At 45.1% G+C, this 21,226-nt stretch overlaps 1 pseudogene; it reads left to right on the top strand.

Moving 5' to 3' along the window:
* Positions 1-2,597: 2,597 nt before the first annotated feature.
* LOC116088964 lies at positions 2,598-5,203 on the top strand (annotated as a pseudogene).
* Positions 5,204-21,226: the final 16,023 nt, after the last annotated feature.

Below are 21,226 nucleotides of genomic sequence, written 5' to 3'. Positions count from 1 at the left end.
TTTCTTTTGCTTCCTAATAAAATTATTGTACTTTCCATGTCTCCAACCATCAGCTAGTTCTTATCTCATTAGTTCCGCAGGTCTGGATAGGGCTGCATAAGCCCTAGTTTGGGTTATGCCTTCCTCTCGTCATAGTTGATTTGGGTGGGCCTGCATTTTTTTTTTAAGTCATTTGGGTTATTGGCAGAGTTGTTTCATTCTGACTATGGGACTTCGGAAAACTCCAGGTGTTTACTGGATGCTTACAGAAGTCAATGTAAGGTTCCAGAGGCTGACCCCTTACCAGGCCCCCAAGGTTATCTCTAGTCCAGCTAGCTAAGAGAAAGCCTATATATCATGTTACAGTTATTGGAGGAACATGTTACCTTTGCCATATTCCATTAGCTGGAAGCAGTAGCCACAAGGTCTGCCCACTCTCCAGGGTGTGAACGTCAAGAGGCAGGGAAATCCAGGACCAACCTGATAAACCAGATGTCAACAGGCTTCTTCAGCATGCCTGTAGTGGGACTCATTCCCTTCCAACGACTGTGTCTGTCTCCCACAGATCCCTGCCAGAGGAGGCAGTATTCAAAGCAAGGCCAGGAGCCAATCTGGACTCCTTCCTCTGGTCAAGTTCATGCATCAGCAACCGTCTAGACCTGCTATTTTGTCTCTTGAATACCTCTTGATCCCTTTCTTCTCTTTTCTGTGAGGCTGCAGCTGCCACCTTCATGGCTCCACATTTTTTTTTCCTTTCCATCAATGGTCACAGCTACACCATAGAAACCAAGTTCTGATTACAGTGTATCTTTATATTGTACTTGAAGCTTGTGTCTCACAGGCCTTAGGAGTCATCAGACCCTTTGCTCTTCACCCTTTATGCTCTTTGTCCTGTTTTCTGCCTTTGTTTTCCTTTGTTTATTGATGATTAAGACAAAGCTCAGCTCTTTTTGCCCATCCTTCTGGAGAATCCACTCTCTCAGTTGCCTAGGTTAGCCCCCTGGTTTCTGTTCACTGCTCTCTGACCTTCACGTCAGTAACACTTATCATACAACGTTTCTCAACTGCACGCTCTTATTCTCTTCTGAGCTAGAAGCCTTGTGAGACAGGAGGGGGCGTCTTCGTGGCTAGCATGTGTTTTTCAACACTGTGAGCTTTCAAGTAATTGGCAAGTGAAGAAAATGATAGATGAAGCCTTGGCTTTCAGTCCACCCTTAAAAATATCTCCAGCCTTCCCTCACAGCAACACGCAGCACTCGCTCCTGCCGGGCTGTGTTCCAGTTGGCAGACCTTAGTAAATCGAAAGTAATACGATAATAGAGGCACCTTTGTTTAGGGTAATATTTCTTTCCTATTATGGCCAGTCCAGTTCCAAGACATTTCCTGATGTACTCAAGTGACATCAGTGCCAGGACGTCACCTATTTCCTCTTATGCCATATTTGTCCTTTTGCTGTGTCATTAAAGTTCTGGAAAAATAGCTGACCAACAACAGTACATATAGTTCCCTGTTCTGTCTGGGAACGTCCTCTGTCCACCCTATGGGGAGGTCCGCAGCTGCTCCCGGACATTCCAAGGGATGTATGCTCTCATCTTCTGGGAACAGAAGGGGCATTTGTTCCCTGAGCCCACTCTGGAGGGACAGCTGAGTCCCCAGTCCAGCCAGGTCAGCCTGTCCCTGAGCATCAGGGTCTAGTTTCACACAACAAGTGATTGAGCTTAATTGACAGGTGTGAAGTATGTTCTTTCTAACCCTACTAGATTCACTTCTGCCTGTAGGGGTGAAACAAACTCACTTGGGAGCCCAATTAGAATATCGTGTGTGAGTGTGTGTGTGTGTGTGTGTGTGTGTGTGTGTGTGTGTATGTGTAGAGAAAGACAGATGTGTTTCTGTGAGAAAGTGATTGGAAAGAGTCTCGGATACAGATAGTCAGAGATGGAAACAGAATCGCTAAGGGAGGGGAGAGGCAGAGAAATAAACAGAAGGCAGCAGGGGAGGAGAGATGCAGAAAGCTGCGGCTGGAGAGATAGTCAGATAAGCGAGCTGGGAGCGTGTGCACATGGGCACCGCTGGTGGCCTTTTAGGTGGGTTAAGTGCACACAAATGGAAAATGGGGTAGGGTAGAATGTCGGTCCCATCTGGAGGACCATGTGTGAGGTAAGGACAAAGTGAGCATCCGTATAGTTGTTAATGTATTCCCAGGGGCCGGCAGGGGCTGGGGGATTCTAGAAAGGAGAAGGACTAAGTCAGATGAGACTGGAAGGTTTGCATTTCTGTGACAGGAGGCATTAGCCTCAGCCCCAGTCATCTATCTCTCTTGCACACATACAAGGCTGGGGGACATGCTAAAAGAAGTCTAATCATGATGCTGGGGCTGGGGTGCTCCAGGTAGAATTAACTACATGGAGGAAAAGGATTCTCTGGGATGTTCTGAGGGGACTCTAGCGTAGAGGGAACCAGGAAGCCCAGGTGACACTCAATTAAAGCCTTTTGGGACTTTCTACTGGCTTCTGAACACACTGAGTAGGGGCAGGTATCACATCACCCACCCCTTGTGCTTCATGGATTACCTCATTGGGTGGAAACATTATCACCCCTATTGTTGGGCTGGAGGTATGATGCACAAGAACAACTTCCGGAGTACCGTGCCACTCATAAAAGGCAGAAGTGGGGCTTTGATCCCAGAAGAGTCCAGACGCAGTGCTGACATCCAATGTGTACTTCTGTAAGTCACAACTGGGCTCTCAAAGCAGCCTCTGTTTTTGTTTTTGTTTTTGTTTTTGTTTTTTAATTTTTCTTGAGACAGTATCTTACTATATAGTCCTGGCCATCCTGGAACTTGATCAATAAACCAGGCTCATCTCCAACTTAGCAATCCCCCTGCCTCTGTTTCTCGAATGCTGGCATTACTCAGTTCTTCAATTAAGTTCTTCCCAGGGAGGATAGAGGAGGCTACGGAAGATAATGGAAGAGCTGGCTTCCTGTTCTGGCTCCACCGTTTCTAGCTCTAAGATTGTGAAGTAGGCTGCCTCAGTCAGGAGCAATAACCAAGTATATGAACCCTGGCACCACACTATCTGCTCCTCCATGACAATGGCCACTACCAGCTGGGTGCCCTTGTCTTTTACTTAGCTGGGGTCAGCCACACATTCTTCCTGGTAGAAGGAGCACAAAGCAGGGCTTTCTCCATGAGGCTGTGAGGGTTACATGGTTTACGTCTTTATCATTCCTGGCGTGAAGTAAGCTGCCAATACATGTCACCTGTAGTTTTCATCTGTGAGACGACACCATTCTTATTTTACACAGCGTCCTCTTTACATGTGCACAGGGGATATGTCCTAGGAGCCCTGGTAATACCCAAATCCTACCTAAAAAGGGCAACAAATTTGCATATAACCTGCATCCTCTGCTTAACACGGGTAGATTATTTATAATAATGAATACAATTTAAATCTATGTAAAATTTTTTTTTTTACATAATGTATTATCTAGGGATATGACAAGAATAAAAAAGCCTGTACATGTTCAGTATGGATGCAATTTTAAAAAGTGTTTTTCACCTGTCTGGACTTTTTCTGAGATGACACCTTGCTATGTAACTTGGGCTGCCCTTGAGCACGGCCTCCAAATCCTCAGCACCGCCCCACCCACCTTACTCAGGGCTGTGGAACTCACATCTGACTGCACTTCATGTAGGAGCGGTATGGGGTATGGACTGTGAGACTGGCTGGCTAACTCTGCAGCACTGTCAGGTATTAGAGATGACTGTTGTCATTAAACACAGTGTTGGGTTCCTGTAAGGCATGTGAAAGGACAGTTTTAGCAGACAGTTGACAAATGGTTGAGCAGGAAGGCAGGGTGATGCAGACACATAACTGAAATATTTGTTTGAACATGGAGAGCCCACAAAAGAATTCCAATGCTGTGGTCCAGAGAATAGCAGAGGAAGGGATCAGAGGCAGCCTAGGAAAGACTAGTGTTTGAAAAGTTTGTGAAACCGTGTTCACTGAGCACATGTCACATCTCTACCTGGGGCCAGGTAGTTTGCTCACTGCTGGAACATAGCTACAAATAAGACGTTGGTGTGGTACCCAAGGAGATGTTTTGGAGATGAGACTTCTACTGTAGAAAGGGGGATTTATAAGGGCATTTCAAGAGGACAGAATAGGATGAGCAAGACCAGAAATGGGAAGAGAAGCTCTAGAAAGCCTTTAGGGATCCACTATGGCTGACATGAATGAAGCCTGCAGACTAAGGGGAAGGGATTGCAGAAAAGGTGTCTATAGCTGTCTTGGGCAGTCTTGAGTAACAGAACACCATTCTGAAAGATAATGAGGCACCATGAAAGGGTAATCATAAGCTTGCTGTCACATAATGGACACTCAGGACTGTGAATTCATAAGGGTTGTTATTACTAATATAGAGATCTAGTCTTTAAATATATATTTTTAAATGATTTTTTTAGTTTTATTCCATGTGTGTTGGTGTTTTGCCTGAACATATGTCTGAGAGGTGTTGGAACCCCTGTAGCTGGAATCATAGACATGTGGGCTACCATGTTGGTGCTGGGAATTGAACCTGGGTCCTCTGGAAGAACAGCCAGTGCTCTTAACCACTAATCCAAAAGATCTTAAATATAGATCATAATCTAGGCCAGAAAAGAACCTCTCAAAACTTTTTCGAGGCCTTCTGTAGGAGGCCTATACACTGCTGCATGTGTCACCACCAGGTCCCCAGTGATCCCTAAGAAGTTCCATCACATTTTGAGAGTTCTCAACACCTACATTGACGGGCTACAAAAAATAGCCTTTGCCATCACTGCCATTAAAGGTGTGTGTGTGTGTGTGTGTGTGTGTGTGTGTGTGTGTATGTATGTGTGTGTGTGTGTGTAGATGCTCATGTGGCGTTGAGGAAGGCAGACATTGACCTCATCAAGAGGGCTGGAGAACTCACGAATGAAGAGGTGGAACATGGAACTACCATCATGAAGAATCACGGCAGTACAAGATCCCAGACTGGTTCTTGGACAGGCAGAAGAATGTGAAGGATGGAATAGTACGGCCAGATTCTGGCCAGCAGTCTAGACGACAAACTGCAAGGACCTGGAGCGGCCAAAGAAGATGAGCGTCCATAGGGGGCTGTACCACTTTTGGGGCCTTTGTATCAGCACAACAAGGCCACTGGCCACTGGGGTTGTACTGTGGGTGTATCCAAGAAGAAATGAGTCTCTGGGCCTTTGCTGTTAATAGTTTGTATACCTATGGGGGGCTTTTTCAAGACAAGAAAATATACCCTCTTTTTCAGACTAGTAGTAATCAATTGCATGAAGTGAGAAACTTGAACTTTCCATAGGCTCAGCATATAAAGGAGTACACAGGGTAGTAGATTGAATGTTAAAGTCAGCTCTACATTTGAGGTATTTATATATGTCATTATCTTTCAGTATCAAAGTCTAATGTGTCACTATATACTATTCTAGAATAAATGTATATGGCAAGGTAATTGTTCACGAATGAAAAGGTGTGCCAACAAAACTCCTGTAAGCTTCATCTCATGACATTTGGAGCTCTTGCTTTTGCAATGTTTCACTGTGGTAAAAGGTACATTAAAATCATTGCAAATCAAAGCGATTCTTTTCCAGCCTACAAGATGAATGCCAGCTTGCCTTTTCTTCATTTCCCACACATTTGCATAGATCTGTCAACTGAACTGAGGGTAATGCTGGATTCAAAGCTGGGAACACCCATGTACCACCAAATTGCTTTGCCCTGGCTTCCTCAGTTCACATCTCCATGCCCTTCCCTTCACCCTCTCAGGAGTACACTCCTCCCTGAAGGTTTAGAGGGAGTTTAAGAAGATGGAGAAACTTAAACACAAAACAACACTGTCAAACGGAGTCGTACTGGCTGCATTCAGCTCCTTACTTTGCCCTGTGTGTCTGAGGTTAAAAGCTATTTGGCCAATCCTTGGAGAAATATGTTTTCCCAAGGACCTGAGTATCTCTTGAATGGGTCCAAGATTTTAAGTATGCATTCTGCTGGGGTAAAGTATTCTTTTGCCTTTGGTGGGGTTAAAAAGCAAGATCTAAGTGGGGTGGTGGTGGTGCATGGCTTTAATCTCCGGAGGCAGAGGCAGGCAGATGTCTGAGTTTGAGCCCACCCTGGTCTACAGAGTGAGTTCCAGGACAGCGAAGGCTACACAGAGAAACTCAGTCTCGAAAAACAGACAGACAAACAAACAAATAAACAACAACAAACGACAGGGACTAGAGAGTGCCTAGCTGAGGGAGGATGGCACCCTACTGACTGACACTGCTTACTTATTATTGCAACTGTCATTTACAGATAGATATTCACACTGATGCGCAGCGGTTCGTGCACATCTGATTGGCTGCCAGCTCTGTCCTAAGCGATTGCCAGACATACTCAGGTTTGTTTGCAAGACACATCATCTCTGCCTGCGTTTAGGCTGCTAGCCACAACTGTCAAAGTCTACAAAAGAGACAAAACCTTCAGGCAAGCAGAGTCTCGGGTCAGTGCACGTTTTGTTTTCTGCTATGTTTATTTCAAATTAATATCACAGATCAAGCCCACAGCTAAATAGCACATCTGCCTGAGGTTTGCATAGCAATTCACAATATGTTTTTATTCCTTTAATTATGGCTTAGAATCCTTTTGACACTCTCTCAAGTAACAGGTGGCTTTCTGACCATGATAAATGCTAAATGCTGTGGACGGTAAGGCAGTTAGGCTCTGTTTTCTTAGCTGTGGTTACACCTAGGCCCCAGGCAGCTTCTGATTTAGTAGTTTGCAATAGATTGGAATTCCTGAGGGACTTCGCTTAACCCTTAGTCCCCTAAAGCCTGTTTTCAGTGCACCGTTGGGTGGGGCGCCTCATTATACCCAGCTGCTTAGCAGATGTACTTTTTGTATCCTGGAAGGTGGAAGTGGGGTTGAGGGTAGGTCAAAAAGTTAATATGTCAACGTTCTGAAGGGTGATGGGACGAGAAACTTGGTGATATTAAAGGTGATTTGAATTTAGATATTTTTGAAGAATAAAAGCATTCTTTTATATATCTGCAATAGATGATAACAATTAAATAAGTCACACATGAATCACTGGAATTGGAATGAGGGCAAAGACCTATTAGATCATACAGCCAGTTCCCTAGAGAACGCAGACTTATTCTCTACAGTGCGCTCAGGGTGCTTTGTACAGTCTTTGAAAGACTTGAGCAATTGGGGCCTTCGATTATTTCCCGAGGGAAAGGCTTTCCTTTATAAAGGGCCTCAGTGTTTTCCTCCTTCATCTGAGGTTTCCACTTAAGAAAAAACAAAAAAAGCTTATTTACATGGTGCACACAAAATCATTTACAACGATGAAAGAAATTACGTGTACCGATTTCCCAGAAAACAGTATGTCCTTGATCGCCTTCTGTGTGCTCCCGTTTCTGATTTTTACACCTGGTTTTCCATAGTCCTTGGAGGACTTGGCAGGGATGCATCCTCTAGAGGACTTCCTGGTGAATCCCACTACTGCTGCTCACAGGACACTCAGGACTTCATCATTTGAAGCTGGGGAGAGTTCTGCTCAGACTGTCCCTGTCTTTGGGATAAAGGACACTCTGTCGCCCAGGAAGCATTTAGTACTCTGCATTCCTTTCTCTTTGGAACAGACTTGTCTATTCTGTGCTCCTCGCATCAGAGAGGCCGCTCACTAAGGGCACATGAACTAGCTCCGGGACAGACACCCTGCTCCAGACACCAGGCAGGGGCTGGAGCCCAGTGAGGACAGAGATGCACACACCTTTTTGTGGACTTGCTGTCCTTTATTGACACAAAGGACTCTTCAGTTCCAATTGGTCAGAGTTTATGAGATTTCTTTTCTTTTCTCTTCTCTTTCAGATTTTATGGTTTGAAGAGGCTGGTTATAGACCCTGGAAGGGACTATGAGGGGGGATTACGGGTAACATAACTTATGGAAATGGTGATTGTGATTTGCAGACCTCAGATCTATCCCCTACTGTTGGAGAGCAGTGGACTCAATGTGCCCAGCAACAAGCTGAGAAAGGAAGAACAACGAATCAAGTCTTCAGTCTTGGAAGACTTCAAAAAGAGGTGACATGGCAGACATAGGGATGATTTTGATGTTGAGGGATTGGGGTAAGGGCTATGACAGAGGAAGAAGGGAGCACAATGTGAGTGTAGGGCAGTGGGATCTCAGAGAGCCTGGGCTTGGGAACCTTCTAGGAAGATTGACCTTGAAAGGTAGATTCCAGGGGAGGAAAACAAGACAGAAATAGAAGACACTAAGGCAGTGCAGGGAAAGCAGCTGGAGGACGGGAGAGTGGGAGAAGGCTGCTGGTGGGGAGTGGGCACAGAAACCTAATGCCTTGGAAACCTTGTCTGCTTGACAGCTTGGAATCTCCAGAGACGTCACTGTCCTTATTTTCCTGACAAACAAACTCACCATGGCTCAGAGAACATGGTGTCCTCTTCTAGCCAATGAGAGAGCTAGGATTCCAATCTCTTCAAACCCTTTGAAAGAGAAAGGGATGCTGGAAGCTGATAGCTGTAGGAGCCGCGTAACTCTGGAAGCCAAGGCTCTCCCAGTGACCAGAACCTCTGTGTTCCATCATTATGGTATGGAGAAAGGGAGTGTAGTAACTCAGTTTACTGGAAAGAAGAAAACAGTCCCCTTAGAAGCCATCAGCTTTTTTTTTTTAAAGATTTATTTATTTTATGTATATGAGTACACTATAGCTGTCTTCAGACACACCAGAAGAGGGCATCGGATCCTATTACAGATGGTTGTGAGCCACCATGTGGTTGCTGGGAATTGAACTCAGGCCCTCTGGAAGAGCAGTCAATGCTCTTAACCGCTGAGCCATCTCTCCAGCCCCACCATCAGCTCTTAAAAGTCCTAAAATGACTCATATCGCATGGACTTAGTGCCCTCAGAGTCTCATCATTCCTACCGGGGCTGAGCCAGCCAGGCCCATGGGCGCCAAGCTCAGCCTGTGGCCATGGGCAAGGCAAATATGTAGCTTTGTGGTCATGGCCTTCCAGCAGGCATGTGAACTATGGGAAACATGAGAACATTCTGTACTCCAGAACAGGGAGGAGGGATGGGAAAGGCAAGGGAGTGGCAGACACACTGGAGACATGCATCAAGCGTGGTTATTCCTCCCACTGGTGTGATGCCTGTGCCTCTTCTCTCAGGCCTTAGTCATTCTGAATGTGATTTCTGTCACACCTACTCAATGCCACCATTACAGGGTCAGAACAGCCATCTCAGAGCAAATAGGCATACCAGAAAAATATTATGGCCACATCTTAGCCCTTCCAGTCACTACAATAAAGACACAGACTGACAGTCTGTAAATGGTAGTGTTTTGTTTTTTGTTTTTTTCTTCATCTAGCACAAAACTTTAAGAAAAAGTGCTGAAGGTTTCATATAATGTCTATAGATCATGCTTTGGAAAAGACAGGACATCTCTCTTGAACCTCTCTTATGAGGGCACTAATCTGGTTTATGAGGGCTCTACCATCACACACTAAACTCCCTGCAGCATCCCCACCTCTGAATTCCAGAGCATTGGTGGCAAGGTTTCAGCATGCAAAATTTGGGGATGATACAAACATCCTGACCGTGGCATGACTGACACGCGAGTTTCATGTAACTCTCGCTTGCCTCACAATATTCTTAGAATTTTGTTCAAGCATTAACACAGTCTAGAATGCCATCTTGGATCCAAGCTACACCAAAACAGGCGGTGGGTTGTAATGAACACAGTAATAGGTTTCTGATCTCTGATATGGCTACGACCAGGTTGCTTCTAATCAGAAACTTCTTTGATTGTGGGTCTCATTCAGTATGTCTTGGTTTTATAATGTAGTGATCAGAAGTAAGTGCCCCTCTTCCCTCTGTCCCTATTTACTGGCGGCATCTACTTTATAATCTTCAGCTATAGATGTTCTTCACCTGAGGATGGATTACATCCTGACGAACCCTTGGTGAAACTGAATACATCTCAAGTTGCAAGCACACAATACTTGCCTACTTAACACTCTGGCTTGGTGTACCCTATCTTAATTGGGCTCAGAATATTTACATTGACCTGTGGTTGGGCAAACTCGTCTAGTACAAAGCTTAGTTTGTAAAAGAAGTGCTGAAGGTTTTATATAATGCATGTAGCAATGTACTAAAACAAAACATAGTGGAGAATTGGACAACACACAGGAATTTTAAACATTAAAAAATCAAACCAGGATATGTTGAGAATGCTTCCATCGCCGATGTGAGCATTTAATGATGTGATATGGTAAAAGAGCGGTTAGATGAGTGCCTTCATAGCAAATGGCTCTCTTTACCTTTTCTGTTCCCCCAGGCTGTGCTTGGAAGCTGCTCTCAGCAATGCAGAGGCCTGCCCTTGATGGAAGTGAGGGGGAAGCTTCACTTCGCTTTTGAGACAAAGGAAAACTGCAGGCAACCTGGTTATGAACTCTTCTGTTTATGGTGAGGGCTATCTAAAGAGAAATCATGAGGCATATGACAGAAATGATACTAGTAGCTTCTATCAGGAAAGCCTCAGGCTGCCCACTGGAATCAAAGGATGCATCAAGCCTGTGCCCAAGTCTCTACAGAGAGCCCACAAAAGACCTGCGTGGCTCTGTTAGTGAAGATATTGGAACATTCATGTAACTGGTACTCTCATCTCAAAAAAACAGATGAAGTTACTCTGGGAAGTCAGGAGAAAGAATCTACAATTCCATCTATATTGCAAAATCACAATGTAACATCTTTGCTTGCTTTCTTTCTTTCCTTCTTTCTTTCTCTCCTTCTTTCTCCCTTTCTGTCTTTCTTTCTTGTGTAGTGTGCTGTATATGCATATATTTGTTCTTATCTATTTATGCTTGTGGGAGGTCAGCAGAAGATGCTGGACGTAACACTGTATCACTTATTCCCTTGAGATGGTGTCTTAATAGGATTGCTATTGCTGCGATGAAACATCATGACCAAAAAGCAAGTCAAGGAAGAAAGGGTTTATTTTCTTATACTTCCTTATCATTGTTCGTCATTAAAGGAAGTCAGGACAGGAACTCAAACAGGGAAGAAACCCAGAGGCAGGAGCTGATGCAGAGGCCATGGAGGGTGCGGCTTCCTAGCCAGCTTCCTCTGGCTTGCTCAGCCTGCTTTCAGGGATTCACTATGGAGCCCTGGCTGTCCTGGGACTCACTCTGTAGACCAGGCTGGCCTCGAACTCAGAAATCCGCCTGCCTCTGCCTCCCAAGTGCTAGGATTAAAGGTGTAGGTCACCACTGCCCAGCTCAGCCTGCTTTCTTAAAGAACCTGGGGGCCCCACAATGGACTGATCTCTCCCCCATTAACCACTAATAAAGAAAATGCCTCACTAGGAGCCTGCCCTCATGGCATGGGCGAGGGAGAGCAGATCCTGACACTTGCTGGTCACTTGCTGCATACAGGAGTGCTGGACCTGTCCCTCTCCAGGGCAAAGCAGGAGAGCTAGCCCTGGTGGCATGGGTACAAAGGAGCTACCAGCAGACCAACTAGGCTACTATAAGGCTCAGTTCCAGAATTTTGAGTGAGCCCACCCAACATCTACTCCATCTATCAACTGTTGGAGGTGTGAAGGAGCCAGTCGTGCAGCAGACCCAAAGCTGCAGGATCTCCATGACACAGGGCAACAACAAGGAATCTAAGAAGAGTCCCCATGAAGATCCAATATTCCTGGTGTAGCAGAAGCCATAGGCTTACAATAACTAGACCAATACAGTACTTCATTGCAATGAACATTTGCAAGTGAAGCTGTTTGAACAGAAGGCTATACTGTGGGACACACCATAACTTACACTGCAAGATGGTTTTGTTGTTGTTATTGTTGTCATTCTGTTTTGTTTTGTTTTTCCTTTGGATGAAGGATGTTGCAAGGACAGATATAGAGGGATGGGAAATCAGTGGAATTGGGGTGCATGATGGGAAATTCACAAAGAGAAAAAAAGAAAGAAGGAAAGAAAGAAAGGAAGGAAGGAAGGAAGAAATGAAGGAAGAAAGAAAGAGAGAGAAAGAGAGAGAGAGAGAGAGAGAGAGAAAGGAAGGAAGGAAGAAAGAAAGGAAAAGGGGGCTGGGCAGTGTTGGTGCATACCTTTAATCCCAACACTTGGGAGACAGAGGCAGGCAGATTTCTAAGTTCAAGGTCAGCCTGATCTACAGAGTGAGTTCCAGGACATCCACGGCTATACAGAGAAACCCTGTCTCAAAAAACAAACAAACAAACAAACAAACAAACAAAACAACAACAAAAAGAAAACAGGAAGAAAATGAAATGCCTGGATCCTACGGTGGCATCCTCTCAGTTGAGGTTCCTTCCTTTCAGATAACTCTAGTTTGTGTATCAAGTTGACATAGACCAGCCAGTGTAGATGGTTTCTCACTGACCAGGCGTGCATTGGCTGGCCTTGAACAGCCAGGGGCATCTAGTGCTACTGTTCTGAGCATAGCTGGTCACGCCTGGCTTTCTACATGGATGCAGAGTAACTTAGAAAAGAAATCGTTTAATGTGGGACTCATGGCTCCACAGGGCATCAAGTATTCAAACATCTATGAGATCCATTCTCAGCTGGCACAAGACAGCGTTTAACTGATTTTAAGTGTATAATTCATTGTGTTAAGTATATGCATAGCATGCAGAGTCATTTTATCTTCTATTACTTAATAATTCTGTTTGAAGACCTTGCAGGCCTAAGTTATGGGTATTTCTTTTGACTCCTGGATATGGTTGTTGGTACTTAGAGTTTTGTTCATTTTTTTTTTGTGTGTGTGTATGAATGTTTTGTGTGTGTGTGAGTGTGTGTTTGTGTGTGTGTGTGTGTGTGTGTGTGTGTGATGGTCCAAGGTTGGTGTTAGGTGTCTTCCTTGGTCACTCTCTATCTTATATATTGCTCAAGAACTATCAGTTGCACCCAGAACTAGCCAATTTGGCTCATCTAACTAACCAGCTTGCTCTGGGATCTGTTGATTCCCATGATCTAGGATTATAGGCAAGCTTTGATGCCCAGCCAGTTTTTATGAGGATCCTTGGAATAAAAACTCCTATTTCATTTACCCACTGAGCCATCTTCCCAAGTGTGTATCTTTTTATAGTTAAAGGAGCCTAATGTGTGATTACAGCAGAGCCAGTTACCAGCAGGTATTTTTCTGTAGTTTATCTTCTCTGTGAAGTGAACCTTTTAGTTACTTGTGTGTCACTCTCATGGAATCACATGACATAGCATAAGGGAGGAAAGACTTCTTTAGAATCATGGTGTAAGGGCATCTAGTCTTTCCTGGTAGGGGGTGGAAGGCGGAGTTCCTGTCTGGCAGTGGGAATGGAGGGCAGTGGCTGTTCACACTGTGCCAGGTTGATAAGCAAAGATCCTCCATTAGGTGGGCCCCATCACCGAAAGGGCTCCAGGCTTCTAACAGGGAGCCTCTGGTTGGAAAATGGGCATCTTAAACCTGGTCCTGAAGGGGTCATTTCACATTCAAACCATGACAGAGCTTGTTTCAAGGTTTAAGTTTTATGTTAATCTTAGGTCCATCCTTTTCCCTGTGCAGGCTCCAAAGACCACATTTCTTTGAGCAACCATGAAAAATGTTCTTAAGGGTCAGCTAGTATATATTATAAGCCTGTGAGCCATATGGTGTCAGCTGCACCTGCAGAGCCCTATTGTTGTAATACAAAAGCAGCCACGAAGCATATGTAGCTGAAAGGGTGTGGCCGTATGCCAATAAAACTTTATTTACAGAAGCAGGTGGTTGGCCTATACTTTGTTTTGCTAACCTTGTTCTAGAGTTCTGGCTTTAACATTTGGTTCCTCAGTACCTCCACATCCTGATTTTTTTTTAAACCTGCTAATTCATTTACCTTAGTCATTAATCCAGCATTGTGGTGTTTTGGAAATACCTAGGCTTATATAGAGTCAGTAGCAGAACTTAACAATTTCTTCTTCCCCCTTTAGTTTACATATTCACTCAGTTAAACAAACCAAACCTAATACATTAACTAAGTGACAGCCATGTGTTTTAACTTAGGATCTCCCAAGTCCTAAACACCACGTCACTAGATTAGAGCTCCTTTCCTTTCTTAAAACATGTCTCCCCATAGCACTTTTCAAGGGCAGAGCCTAAGATTCTGACTTCTTTCTCTTGGGTCAGAGGGTGGTGTATCAATGGTTTTGGCTTACAGTGGTTTGCCTCATGATTTTCTGGCTTTATAACAGACTGAAAGTATGCTCATAAATCATTCCGTTTCTCACTTTCAGCACAGTCTTCAATAAATTACCCAAGATGTCCAACACCTTGTTATAAATGGGATTTGTGTTAGATGATTTTGACCACCTGTAGATCAACATAGGCATTCTGAACACATTTAAGGCAGACTGGGTTAAGCTACGGTGTTTTGTAGGTCAGATGTACCAAATGCATTTTGCCTTGTGATAATTTCAACTTATATGTGATGGGCTTATTGGTCTGCAACTCAACCATAAATCAAGAACTTTCTGTAGAGACAGAGGCAGTGTGTGGAGTATGGCTTCCTGCCTTCTGTAAGCTCTTCTAGCTCTGCCTGTTGAACTTCCGTGTGCCTTTAGTGCCTTAGGGGTTGAGAGTCACTGGCAGAGGAGATATACACAAACAAACAAACAAACAAGCAAACAAGCAAACAAACAAATACTGCTCTCTTGGACCTGGCATTGCTATAGTAAGATACAAGCAAAACAACAGTGGCAAAAATACGTACATTTTTAAAAATAAGGACAATATCAAGAAACAGGAGAACTGCTGAAGTTATTTTTAGGTGAATGTGTTGTTTTAAGCTACCTGGTTGGAATGGATAGAGCAAGCGGTGAGAAGATCTGAGGCAGGAAAGGAGACAATTCTGGTGTTTTCCAGGGGTCAGAAAGAACACAACTAAGGCCGAAAGACAGTAAAAAAAACTGGAGCAAAAAGGACTGAACAGACAAGGGCTTAGGAATCTGAGGAGCAGAAGGGCTGGTCAGGAGTACAGGGCAAAGCAGCCTTGGCATGTGAGCTGTGTAACAGGTGTGGAAAGCAATTGATCCCACTTAGAGCAGGAAGACCAACCAGTAAGACTGTCTAGAATAAGAAAGGGCTTCAGCGGCAACTGCAGAGCCTGCCTCAGTGTGCCCTGGGTCCTCTTCATATATGTTATGGTTGTTGGCTTGCTGTTTCCTTGGAGGTGAGGGTAAGGGTGGGGCTCCTGACGGTGGGAGTGGAAGTGTCTCTGACTCTTTGCCTGCTCTTGGGACCCTTTTCCTCCTACTGGGTCACCTCATTCAGCCTTGATATGAGGGTTTGCGCCTGGTCTTATTGCATCTTGTTATGCCATGCTTGGTTGATGTCCCTGAGAGGCTCTTTTCTGTGTCGGGAGTGGGCACAGGAGGTGGATCTGGGAGAGAGGGGAGGCGGAGGAGAACTGGGTGAATCGGTAATGAAGCTGTGGTCAGGATGCATTGTTTGAGAGAAGAATAAATAAAAATTAAAATTAAAAAAGGGACTCCACATTATGTTTTGGAGAACTTGGGCAGTTTTCTTAAAACGGATGACTCAGTTGGTACAGCACTTGCTTCACAATCGAGGACCTACGTTCAGTCCCCAGCACCCACGTAAAAGGCCAAACATTGTAGTGCACACTTATAATTACACCACCAGAGAAGCAGAAACAAGTGGATCCGGGGGCTCAGGATAGGCCAGCCAATCTAGCCTAATTGGTGAGTTCAAGGTCCCAGTGAGAGACTCTCGAAAACAAATAAGCAAACAAAACTCCACTGTGGATGGACGTCTATTGAGAATGATGCCTGGGGCTGACCTGTGGCTTTCACATGTACACCCACACTCATACATGTATGCCTGTGCACACGTGCACTCTCACACATATGAACATGGGCACTGTCTTGTCTCTCCCGCCTACACACAAGAAAATGGAAAGGAAGAAATTTGGGAGGAGGCGGTAAGTATAGACTTTACAAGAAATTCATAGTTTGAACCTGATAACTAAAATGCCTCGTGGTTCAGAGTGGATGACGTGATTTCCTGCGGGAAAGATCAATTCTTTGATCTTGATGCATGGTGGATAGCTCTGGGAGCAACACCACTGTAGTGTCACATTGTCAGTGTGCTTCATTATGTCTTACTGTTTTCTCTTTTAATTTTAATTAAACTGGGAGGCAGGAAGATTTCCATAATTTGGAAGCCTGGACTGCTAGATAAGACCATTTTTTACTACCCTCCAAAATATGTCTTGCTATTTGGATATATGTATGTATTTTGAAGTGGCCATTGTAATGAAGAGAATTTACACATCTGTTGACTCTGACAGTTACTATTGAGCGTGTTTGTACACTTGTGTATATACACGTGTGAGTGTGTGTGTGTGTGTGTGTGTGTATGACGCAGTGACTCTTCCATGAGAGTAGTCCCTGTCCTCAATGCTCATATTTATACATCAATATTGGTAGAGGTTCCTATCCTTACCTCCCTAGCCTGTGATTACAAATGTGTTCCCTATGCCTGGCCTTTTGTGGGGCTGGTGGTCATCTTTGTGCAGTAAATATTTTTACCACCTGAGCTGTCTACCCAGTTCCAGTGCTCACTCTTCTGTACTACTGATGAATGAAGGCAGAACCTCACGCAGGCTGGACAAGGCCTCCACCTCTGAGTTACCCTCACTGCCAAGGGGGACACATTCAAACCATAGCAAGCGAATGACTGCCCATGACCTGAAGAAAGCTCAAATTCTTTGGCGAGATTTGCAAAGTTTCACACACATATATACTCATCCAACTCGCATGCCATTATGTATTGTGGGGTGCAGATGAAGTCCTGAGTAAAATGTGTATTATTGCCATGAGCAGAGCCGTGGCCAATTTCTCTGTGCCTCAGACCCATGAGGATGGTAAGGCCTTCCCCTGGTCATTCTCAGAGGAATGGCAAGGCCTTCCTTTTGTGTGGTGTTGACACTGTGTGCAGAAACTGTCCTCCTCAGGGATGACTGCAACCTGAGACTGCTCTCCTACAGAGTCCTTCTACAAAGAGCTTCTAGCTAGTCTCCTCCCGGATTCCCATGACCTCAGCTCTGTGTAATAAACTTGCATTTCCAGGCTGCTGCTGGTGCACCTCCATCAGAGCATGTGGCCCACACGACCCAGCTTTTTTGTATGCATGCCCTTTCCACATTCCCTGTCATGCCAATCCTAGAGCAGATCATGGCAGCATATGTTGCTTCATCTAGCCTTCTTCTAGTCTTCCCACCCTGCCTCTCTGTCTCCACAGCCACTTCTGTGGCTGACTGGATACAGGCCTCCCAGTGGCCCCGAGGCACTCTGTGCCTTGGCATCTACTTAACTGTGACTGGGATAGAGTGCTTACAGAGTCCAGGCTGAGGGTCTGTGTGTGGTTCCAGTCTTCTTGATTCTTACTCTATCTTTGGGCAAGCGATTTAACTTCTAAGAGGTTCTATGCTGACCTGTAAAAAGGGTCCCCTGTGAAGTTAACTCACAGAGCTGTTGGAGGCAGCCTCCTGCACAGAGCCTCCGGCACCAGGACTCTCCCCCTCTACTCTTTGTTTGAGGAGATTCTCAGGGTGTTCTTCCTGTGCTGTCTGTCTGCCTTTGTACTTTGCTTCTTCCCATTCATGATAAACACTAACTTCCACCATAATCCTTGCTGGTTATCATCTAGTGTGTGAGCTCTGCTCAGTGTTTCCCATGACATTCCTACCTCATAGCTTAAAAATGGGAGTTCTCAGGAAAAAAGGAAGGGAGGGAAGATGAGGCATGAGGCAGAAGCAGAATGTAGCTAATCTCACTTGACCGTGGGAAGGATGTTCCAATTGATCATGAAGGTGGTGGGATCCTGGCAGCCCCTAGCAGGACAGGTCCCGCTCTAGGACGGCATTCTATAGTTTCACAGACATTTGATTAGGGTACCCTTCTGCTGATTATTAAATGTATTTGTTTCCCTGTCACAGTTTTATCTTAAAGAACAGCAGAAGACTAGGCTGTATTTCTGACCAGCAGGCCCACGGCTATTAGCACAGAACTATGAGGCTGGCCTGCCTGGTGTTGTGTTGGCTTGGAGTGCCCTTCTTTGAGTGCTGGTCTTTGTTTACCCAGAGTCCATTGCAAACCTGCCCAGAGCAGTCAGCCCTCCCCCTGTGAGCTGGCTGACACGGGACTTGCTGTGATGTGAGCTCAGGCAGTGATTTGGTTCCTCTTAAAGCATGGACAGGCTTCTGGAGTCCCAGGGCTCCCACTGCTCACAGCCAGAGGCAGAACCCAGCTGTCTGCAACCCTCTGGGGACTCCACTTTGTTTACTGAATGGTCATATGGTAATCTCTTCCAACTCACGAACAGGCTGCACAGTTACCTCATCTGCAGTCCAATGACCTCACCCACCTAAAATGTAGCAAGTATGAGTCAGGAACAGAGCCAGCCAGACTCTCACTGGAGCCCAGGAGAAGCTGGGCGGGCTTCTCATGGGCTCAGGGACTCAGCTGTCCATCTTGTAATCATTGCCTAGCCTGGATCAGCCACCAGCCAGGTGGTGTGTTCTCTGTGGAGTGGAGCTGGGTGGTGCCTGTGTGGACACAAGTGTGCCCACAACTGGAAGTTGCTTATCTCAGGTGATGTGCATTGCTTCTCATCCCTCAGAAGGGCCTCTGACTACAAGCTAGTAAAGCTGACCTCATGTTCTTAGCTAGTCACCCCCAAGATTCTGATACCAGAAAGAGGATGAAAGAAAACACCTTGCAGGGAGGTGAAAGGCATGTGAACTCATAACTTGGAGGTAGAAACATGACTAGGTATTGTTTTACTGTTTATCATTCCTTTTGAATTATATTTGCTTTCTCCTTCCAAAAATATTGCAAGTGATGACTGGGAATATAAAATAAATTACCTTTGCTATAGGCTGCTGGGTTTATTAGCCTCTTTCAAGCTCTCCACAATGTAAAGGACAGTGTGACCTACAATCGACTCCTTCCAAGGAGTTCTTATATTTCTCTCTCTCTCTCTATCTCTCTGTGTGTGTGTGTGTGTGTGTGTGTCTGTGTGTGTGTCTGTGTGTACAGGACCTCTGTTGTTTGTGCATATAATGGCTTAACTCTTTGAATTACTCAGAGTTATGTATTCTTTCCCTGGTTTCTTTTAAAATGGCAGTTAATTTTGTTTTCTAGGGCTGGGGACTTGGCTCAGTAGCAGAGCATTTGGCTAGCTTGCTCAAGGTCTTGGCTTTCATTCCTAGTGCAGTGGAGAAAATCGAACAAACACATAAAGTAATTGAACTTTATCGAGGCATAACTAGCCATTAAATGCTGTATCTGTCTGTGGCATACAATGCGATATAACCCCCCCCCCCCTTCTGTGCTCATGGTAAAAATCAGGGCTTCAAGAATACTGGGCAGGTACCCACTGTAAGTCACATTCCCAGCCATTCATCCCAGCTGAAGTTTTGCCCATGTTTTACATTTAAGGCAGATGATCTCCGTTATCCATGCTACGTACATTTGAAAGAGCAAACACATGGGAAAACAAGGCCAGGAAGTAAGAGAAAGAGACAACATAAAAGTTAAAACAGTCCCAGAGGTCGATAGTGTATTTGGATAAGCTCTTTATATCAAAAGGACTCTTGAGGGTGGCGGGAGGCAGGCTATTTTCAATAGCAAATGTTAATAAACTCACGGTCATCCCCTTGACTAGTAGAGATCAATTAGCAATATAGAATCCTTCACTCCTGGTGTGTGTGTGTGTGTGTGTGTGTGTAGAAAGCCAGTTTTAGGGTGCTATCTCTTTGAGGGTCTGGAGGGTTTAGGAGGCAAAGACATCACTCTAAGGAGCAATGGACTCCTGGGGATGCCCTTGACATAGTCTTTCTTGTTAGCAGGCCTGGAACAACAGTGGAGAATATCCAAACGTTTCTCCAAAATCTGGGCTCCAGGCATGCTTTCCCAGTGCAGACCTTCTGAGAGAATTCCTCCCAGCCTGTTGAGAGTCACCTCTGCTTCTGGCAAATGGTTTCTCAGAGTAAGGTAAGTAAGCACTGAGGAGAGCGGGAGACTGTATATTTAAACAATTACAGGCCTGTGGGCCTCAGCCTCCTGCCGCACTGTCCCAGCAAGATGGTGTAATATGTGCGCTTTACATATCAATAGGAGAGGAGGCTGTTTCCAGATGGCGGTACCTAGTTCAAAGCCACCTTTTTATGCTGAAGGAAGACTGTGTGACCTCCCTCCAAGTAAATGTGTTTTGTAAGCCCTGGGAATGGATGCTTAAAAAAACGGTCCTGGACTATATTTCATGTCCAGTCCAACGTGTGGTGTGTGCACAGCTGTTCTGGGCTGGCATGTGGTAGCATATTAAAAGGAAGATTACCATTTCCAATTTTTCCCCTTCTGAAAGCTTGATATGCATATATGAAACTTGTGGAAAAAAATAGGCATAATGAGACAGGGAAGCCAGGTCTCAAGGCACCAGCCAACACACATCTGGAGTTTCAGCATTCTACAGATAGTTACTTATTCCCAGGAGCCACAGCCGGAGAGGGAATGGTAGCCTGGTATCCATGGTGAACATCCCTATCTCGCTGTGCCAGCTGTGCGCGCGCGCGAGAGTGTGTGTGTGTGTGTGTGTGTGTGTGTGTGTGTGTGTGTGTATGTGAGTGTGATTTCCTGAAAAGGCTGTCCTCTGTGAGGGTGGGGAGGACAAGAGAGGAGAGAAGGGGAAAAACAGAAGGGAGGTAATTAGGTGCCACCTTGTCCAGCAGAAACTGCGCAGGAGTCTGGAAAAGGCTGGGCATTGGACAAGCCGGTGCAATCAGATGATGCGCACAGAGCCTGCTTGCTGCCTGTCAATCCAAGCTTGTTTCTATGGGGACAAGGCCAGTGAAGAGGAACCCCGGGGTCAGAGGAGCCGCAGAGATAGCAACACCAAGCAGGGAGGGTCCTGCCGCTTAGCTCTTGTGCACTTTGATATCAGGTTGGAACTGCGAATCAATTTATGCTGTTTGTTACCTGTTAGGAAGCTGGAATGATTTTAACCTCACAGTCCCTATTTAGAGGAAAGTTTCAAGGGATAGTTTTTTTAAAAAACTAATTCATTTAAATGTTTGTTTGTTTGCTTGTTTGTTTAACAGTCTTACAATGTAGCCCAGGCTGGACTTGAACTCTCC

This window comes from Mastomys coucha, unplaced genomic scaffold (assembly GCF_008632895.1).
Source record: "Mastomys coucha isolate ucsf_1 unplaced genomic scaffold, UCSF_Mcou_1 pScaffold14, whole genome shotgun sequence".
NCBI lineage: Eukaryota > Metazoa > Chordata > Mammalia > Rodentia > Muridae > Mastomys > Mastomys coucha.
The sequence above is the reverse complement of the archived record's forward strand: the minus strand, read 5'-3'. Positions and strand labels throughout refer to the sequence as shown.